Source organism: Bidens hawaiensis, unplaced genomic scaffold (genome assembly GCF_021521415.1).
Source record: "Bidens hawaiensis isolate Kalapana, Puna unplaced genomic scaffold, B.hawaiensis_p1.1 tig00003956_1, whole genome shotgun sequence".
Classification (NCBI taxonomy): domain Eukaryota; kingdom Viridiplantae; phylum Streptophyta; class Magnoliopsida; order Asterales; family Asteraceae; genus Bidens; species Bidens hawaiensis.
The window spans coordinates 188,228-194,347 of NW_027491227.1; positions in this window are offsets into that span (position 1 = coordinate 188,228).

Consider the following 6,120-nt stretch of genomic DNA (forward strand, 5'->3'; position numbering starts at 1 on the left):
TTCGTGAACCTCTCTGATCAAATAGTTCGCGTCCTCAGCATCCACACATCGAAGTAGTGGTCTGAGGAAGGAACGTCGGTATAAAATGCCATCATGTATTTGATAATTCAAGGCTTTGGTTTTATCTTCCGGGCTGCTATTTTTTTTTCTGGTAGGATTCCGGATGACAAATAAGCTGTAATGGGTGTCATCCAAGATTCTGCTCCGGTTTGAACTACCAAAACTTGATGTTGCATAACAGACGGGCGATCCAACACTTCGACACGTACGTCTTTAGCGAAATGCTCGAAGTTTGTCGAAGCTAATTTGCTAAGAGCATCCGCCGGTTTGTTTTCGCTTCTCTTAGTATGAATGACTTTACATGAGGAAAATTGAAGCATTAAATCTTTCGCCTGTGATTCATATGAAGCCATGACATCATTTTTTGCTTCATATGTACCAATGATCTGTCCTGCAATCAACATGGAATCCACCCGGGCTTCTAAATGCTTAACCCCAAGTTTTTTGGCAATCCGTAAGCCTGCCAAAAAAGCTTCATACTCTGCCTCATTATTAGTGATTTTAAAGTCTAATTTTTTGGTGCATGTAAACTCATGGCCTTCGGGATTGACTAGCCTGGGGCCTGCGCCAGATCCCTCACTGTTTGAAGCTCCATCCGTGAATAAAGACCAAGTCTGTCCCAATTCCGGAGGTGCTTGGGGTTGCTGCTCAATCAAACATTCTTTTTCTCTGTGGTGCGGGACTTATGTTACAAAGTCCGCCAATACCTGCCCTATGATTGCTGGCCTGGGTTTATATTCTATCGCTTGCTCACCTAACTCGATATCCCATTTGGCCAATCGCCCGGACAGTTCCGGTTTACTGAGGACGTTTTTGAGCTTATATCCGGTTAAGACATTGATGGGGTGCCCTTGGAAGTACCTGCGGAGACGTCAGGCAGCATACACCAGTGTCAAAACAAGTTTTTCGAGCATAGAGTATCTTGTTTCTGGGTCTGATAGCGTTCTGCTGACATAATAAATCTGTCAGGCCCCTCGATTTCAGCTGGATCTTACTTAATCATGTCATAAATCACACAGATTAATGTGCCGACAAGAGAGTTAATGACGGGTTGCTATATTTAGAAAGATTTCCGTTTGTTAAAGGCGGAATCAATAACAAACATACGGTTGCAATGAATAATCAAAGGTAGAAAGCACACACAGGATTCACTCAAAAGATTTCCATATATATAATTTTCATCATACAAAGTGGATAATCGATTTAGGGTTTTAGGAATCCTAGGACAGCCGTCACACGATATTCTATCTTAATAAATGTGTCTGTCTATCCTTATTGTGCCTCTTTTTTGGCGGCATGCCCTAAACATTCTATTTATAGGCCTGCCAACCTAGGACAGCTGTCATTCCTTCTAGAAACCCTAAATACAATCATACATATCCAAATTACATATTCAAAATACAACTAAGTGTAAAACAAGTCTTCTGGGTAGGCTTTTCATAAATCTTCATTTTCCGAGTACGCTGTGTACTCTGCCATCCTTCAGGACTTGGTAACATAGAAGTGTACTTGGAATCAGTTTTCGGGTAGACTTTACTTGAAGAGTATTTTACCAAGTAAAATACTCACCGGGTAGACTTCAGTCTTCTTGACTTTGCCAGACTTTGCCCGACAAACCCTTACGAGCAACCTTGTTCTTCAATGATCCATTTCAGCTCTTTGCTATAAAATAATTTATTAGCAAAGTGTACTCGGGAGTACTGTTCCTTGCTTGAGCTGAACCTTGCCCGATATTACTTAGAGATATTCCTTTAGATCATCAAGCATACTTGGACCATACTTATTAATGAATACCTTGCCCGGTCTTCCAATCACTTGGCTTCTTGGACTTGGTTAACCAAACCTTACTCGGAAGAGTAATATACTTGGCTTTGAAGAACAGACTTGCTTGATAAAGTGAACCTTGCCCGGATTTACATAAACTAGTGAACCTTGCTCGGCAATACACTAATTTGCAAACCTTTCTCGGATAACCACTAAAGAAGACTACTTGAAGTAAACCTTGCCCGGTAGACAAAATATCATACCCAGCTAAGTAAAACCTTGCTCGGATGTCTAAGGTGTGCCCGGATCCATACTTAGCGAATTCTGAGGAGGTTGAGAAGATTCCAATCTTCCATATACTTCATTCTGGTCAAATCTTTGATTCAACAATCTCCCCCTTAGGTCAATTGTTTGACTCAACAATCTCCCCCTAGATTGGAACACCTCAGCTGACCCAAAACATTTCTATGGTTACTTACACTTAGCAAAAATACACATCAAATCAAAAATCAAAATTACATATTCAAATAACATAAGTAAATTACATAGTCAGAAAGTTGTCCAAAGACATTACAAAACAAAGCCTATTCTATTGATCTTGTCTCTTTCTTGCATTATGAATGGCTTGTCTTCGATTGATTATCTCTGAATCAGCTTTCATCTTGAAAATATTAAGGGCTTGGTAGTGAGTGTGACTTTCTGGTATAGCCAAGTCCCTTATATCCATCAAGTCTTCATTGTGCAGGCATGTCAAGTCTTCATCTTTCTTAATGATCCCCAAAATTTTTCCATCCGAATTCCTCAGTACAAAATGATTATCATTCTCTTTGAATTCAATGTCAGCTATAATCCCATTTTTCTGTACCGTGTAATTGGGGCGTCTCATTCTTCTTCCCATACTTATACATGTATTCAAGTTGGACAATGGATTCTCATCTCTGAAGGTCATCTGAAAGTCTCTTTCAGCTATGTACATTCTTTTCAGCTTTCCAGTCCTTTTTGACTTGTGAGACTGAATCAACCTCCAGCTCCTCTTTTCTTTTAAGAATTTGAATCCTTTTCCAGCTTCTTCATACAAGTATTTTGACAGATCATTCATCTGTCTACCTGCCAATCTACTTCTGTCTGTGTAATTATACAATCTGAGAGTAGCCATTCTATCCAACTGTTCTTCATTGTAGTCACGAAAGTCACTCCTAACCACAATCTCTCTCAGCAATCTCTTCCTCCTTGACCTCTTCCTCCTTGTGGAAATCTTCTTGAAATAGGAGGTCTGATGGGAATGGACTTCTTTGGTTTTGAAAGCCTCAAGTTAAAAACATTAATGTATATAGCCTCAACTATCTCTGTTGGTAGATTGGGAAGTTCAACAACATTGTGTCCTGCTGCTTTAAGTTCTTTTAACATTTTATCCATGCCAGGAGTTCTTGCCAATCCAGCAGGTACAAACCTACCATCATCATAATATCTTGTGTTGGGACTTATATTTTAGACCGACGCATCGAATTAATCTTTGGGTGAAAAATATATTACTTTGGTCTCAACCAAGGGTGGATGGCTTGAAGACCAAGTCATGCTAGACTAGTAAAAATAGATGTTTTTATTCATTTGTCTAGTATGAGTGACTGTATTGTGTTTGTGTGAGATTTAGGGTTTTATCCCTTTGAGAGAGTCTCTGCCGCCAGGATGAGCTCTCCTGGTGGCGGCTGAGATATTTCTTAATTGATTGTATGTATGAGTGTTTCATCTTAATGAGAATCATTCGGCTAATATTTCATACTACCATTTCTATCTTGTTTGTGTTTTGATTACAATTGTTCATTCTACTTTATTGTTGATTGTTAATCAAATCAGGCTCTCTCCCAATACACCTCATCCGTCCAACTGATATCATCATTCAAGAGTGAATCCGAGTAAGATTCGATCCTATCCCTAGATCCGAGCTCCACACCGTTGATTGATTATTAACGACTATTTTCACGCTTCCGCACCGGGGCTTGGAACTCACAATTGGTATCCTTAAGGCTTTCTCCCATTCATCCTTTTTAATATAAAAGAGGTATTTCAAATCCTCCTTTTCCAAGACATTGAAGTCTGCTTCAGTCATTCCTCTTTGATTTATCATTATGTTTCTTAGAATGTTTATCATTTCTTCATTTTCCCAAGGGAGAAATGGTTCGTCCTCAGGTTCAGGCTTAGGTTCCTCTGGGATGGGTGTATCAACAGTAGGTACTTCATCTGGTTTTTCCTTTTCAGCCTGTTTCTTTTGTTTCTCCCTCAAAGTTTGGATTCTTCTCTTCTTTGCTTGAGGTTCATCAGTTGGTTCAGCCTGTTTGGTAGAGCTCTCAGTTTGGACCCTTTTCAATTTTTCTTTTCTTTTCAGTTTGTTGTACTGGTCCAACACTGATTCTCTGGATAAATGTTCAACAATCTCAGGCTTCATACCTCTTTCCAGCAGGTATCCACACATTCCTCCAAACTTTTTCTTTAAATTTTCCATCTTTTCAAGTTTCTCATTTTCTTTTACACACTTCTCAATCACCTTCTCTCTTTCTCTCTGTTATACAGATCTTGTAGTTTGTGAAAGTTTAGGTTAGACAGATCTTTTTCTGAATGATTGTGCCTTCTGAGATATTCCCTAAATTTCTGACTTTCCCTATTTTTCTCTTCCATCTTTTCCTTCAGGGCATCTCTCTCTTTGTCAAGTCTCATCTGCAACTGATCATCATCAAGATCAGCCAGTGAATCAAAACTTATGCCATATCTTCTTAGTTTTTCAATAAAAGGATTTTTCCTTTTAGCCTCCCTCATACTCAACTCAATGTTTGTCCTCTGTTCCTCAGTCATTGTGACCTGAGGGGACACAACATTAGTAGATTTCACATTCATTTCCTGATCATTCTCAGGGTCATTATCATTATCATCAGAATCTTCAGATTCATCATCTCCTTCAGATAGATCATTCATAGCATCAATATTTGGTTCATCAGAGGATGGATACTCAGGGATTGATACATCTGGCACTCATTTCACGTGTTCATCTGGCCTTAAAGTCTGCAAAGGAATTGCCCTTATGGGACTTGCTTCATCATCAGGGGTTTCTACAAAGTAGTTGTTCTTTTCATCCCATCTCCCTTTCTTTACAGAGTCAGTACCTTCATCTGACATGAATGTTTCTGGTCGATCCCTTTTCCTTGAATACTTCTTTCCATACTTGGGATCATCCACATACTCCCATACATCAGGATTTTATCTAATGTCATCTTTGATCTGTTGAGCCCATTTCTGTGCAGCCATTGAGGCCATGGACTCGCCAATTTCTTCTTCGGCCATCATATCAGTATTCATATTTACTGGTTCAGCAGTCTCATTCGACTTTGTTTCTTGTTGACTTTCAGTTTGAAACATGCTGACCACCATAGCTAGGGAGTTATCAACTTCCTCATCTCTTCTCAACTCAATCAAGGCCTCTATCACTTCTTGATCAGCCACTTCTTCAATGAATTCCTTTGCAAATTTGGCTTGATTGATCAAGTTTTCCTGCTCTGCCAACTCTACAGGGTCCATAGTTTGGGCCAGTATTTCTCTGTCTCTCAAAATGTTTTCTTGTTCCCTTAGAGCAGTAGCAGCAGCTTCTTCATCTTCTCTAAAGAAAATATCCTTTTTTGGATATGCCATAACATGCTCTTCTTCATAGACTTTTGCCTTACCCTTCTCAATCCTTCTCCTCACATCCTCCTCATCTTCAAACTTCCAGTTCTGGGTCATGCTCTATTCTCTTGGAACTTGCTTCTTGATCAGTTTCTGGTTCAGTGTTATAAGTTCCTCAGTAGCAGCATTTTCATCAATGATTTCTTCAGTTTGAGCATCAGTGACATCAGTCTGAACATCAGTAGCTATGTCAGTTAAGACATCAGTAGCAATTTCAGCAGCTACATTCTCCTCAACATTTTTCTTTTCAATCTCATTCACTATCTCAACATTCTCTACATTCCTTTCCACATTTCTCATTTCATCAATATAGTCATAATCTTGTTCTGCACCCTCAGACATATCACCTTCATACTCTTCTTCATCCAAAATTCTCCTCTCCTCACTACTTTCCTCTCCATCATCATACATATTCATAATCAGCTTTAAACTGTCTGCAGTCTCAACAACTGCTACAGTCTCTTCAACATTCACATTTGAGACAGTTGGCCTAGATTCATTCTCCCCCTATTTTGGGGCAGCTGAGGTCTTCTCAACCTCCTGCACCAGGGCTTGAATTCTCATGTTATCTTGAACCAACTTCTC